Consider the following 1,738-nt stretch of genomic DNA (forward strand, 5'->3'; position numbering starts at 1 on the left):
GTACGTCATGCGGACTGCGCCCCTCGTGCGGATGGGCGGGAATGGAGGGTAAAAAGCGTTGGGATATTATTATTATTATTATTATTATTATTATTATTATTATTATTATTATTATTATTATTATTATTATTATTATTATTATAAGTGCAATTTACAAAAATTGACTTTGATTTTTTTTAATTTTTCCAAATGCTCTTGTGCTTATTCTTCCACAAGAGTGCAAAAACAGTGCATCCATGCTACTACATACCGAAAACTTTTCTGAACATTTAGGTCAAAAAGTTCAAATTTTTTTTAAATTTTTCTAGATTTGTATTGCGTTTGGTTTATATGGTTTTGGTAAAAGCATGAACAACACTTACTACCTCGAGAAGCAGTGTAAATATTAAGAAAAAAACAACATGTGCTCAGTTATGCTCCCCAGTAGGCACAATAAAATATCTGCTTACAATTAAGAATGAAGTTTTGTTTATCTCCATTTACCATTATAGCCGCACAAGTTACATATAGAAGTATAAAATTTTTAAGAAAATAGGATCTTAAAGAAGCTATTCCACCTTTAGGACTTCGCATAGAATTTCGGGAAAAGCTTAGCGGATGGAAAAAGCAAGAGGTATGGTATTCCAGCCTAATATCCACACCCATTTTTAAAATGTATTTCATTTTAATAGTTTGGCATTGACGATGACATAATTTCCGCTGATTCCAATGTTATAAATTGGCTTAATCGTCCAACGACTTCTAATACTTCAAGTAGCAAATCTCCTGTTTGCCGAACATACATAAACGAGGTAAAAATTCGAAGTGTTATTGTGAGCATTTTTGAAGTTCACAACAGCATGGCACCTTTTTTTAGCCGAAGTTATTTCCGTATTTATATACAGCATTTGATTTTCTACAGGATTTTTTACCCTGTTATCAAACACCGCACGTGGAACAAAAATTTTGAACTTCTACAAAGAAAACAACAGACTTGACAACATCAACATGGACGAAATAATAGCTATTTTAATCGAAGAAATATGTTACGGAAACATTTCTCCTAAACCAAGTGATTTTCATTCGCTGGTAAACGAAATTTGCTCCGTTTTTCCTAGTGAAGTAGATACAAAGGTGATTTCATGTTATATAAGAATATCAAATAAATTAGGGCACGGTTATAAGCAACATAAAGTTAAGTTTAAAATTAGAAGGTAACAAATGTCAAAAAGATTAATTTTAAATTTAGCTTTATTGTGATTATAAGCATGGGCCATTACTTCTTGATAAAACAAATATTAAAATTTTCAGGAATATTACTATATTCCCCGAACTGGAAAAAAAAATCCGAGTGGAAAACTATTCTATAAATACGTGAACTGCCGCAAGGGCAAAAAAGGTCGCATAATATGCCTCACAATGAAGAAAACAATATGCAGCAATGTACTGAAGAACTCGACAATTCCATTATCAGCGCTTTAAAGTTGTAGCTCAGCAAGGAGAGCGCAGATTGGAAAGAAATTTTGGATAATTGGGCTAAAACTTTTTCAGCCAGGCAAAAAGACTTGAAGAACTTGGCAAGTTTCGACTTGTTAAAAGCCTGGCCGAAATTGGCCGATGCACGGGCACCTGAGCTGGTAAATAAATAAGCATATTGTATTTTAATGTAAGTTCTATTTGTTTTAAAAATTTCACTTTCTTTAGATTAAAATTGACTTCGATCTTTTGTACCCATTGAAGCAAGATTCTTTGCACTCTA

General features: G+C 32.5%; 1 long non-coding RNA gene across 1 annotated transcript; it reads left to right on the forward strand.

Annotated features, from left to right (window-relative positions):
• Window positions 1-528: 528 nt before the first annotated feature.
• On the forward strand, window positions 529-1,732 carry LOC118745815. Its single transcript, XR_004993713.1, has 5 exons — window positions 529-613; window positions 672-791; window positions 902-1,113; window positions 1,291-1,616; window positions 1,684-1,732. It is a non-coding gene; the product is annotated as an uncharacterized LOC118745815 (long non-coding RNA).
• Window positions 1,733-1,738: the final 6 nt, after the last annotated feature.

Source organism: Rhagoletis pomonella, unplaced genomic scaffold (assembly GCF_013731165.1).
Source record: "Rhagoletis pomonella isolate Grant_MI unplaced genomic scaffold, Rhpom_1.0 Rhpom_scaffold_00009, whole genome shotgun sequence".
NCBI classification, from domain to species: domain Eukaryota; kingdom Metazoa; phylum Arthropoda; class Insecta; order Diptera; family Tephritidae; genus Rhagoletis; species Rhagoletis pomonella.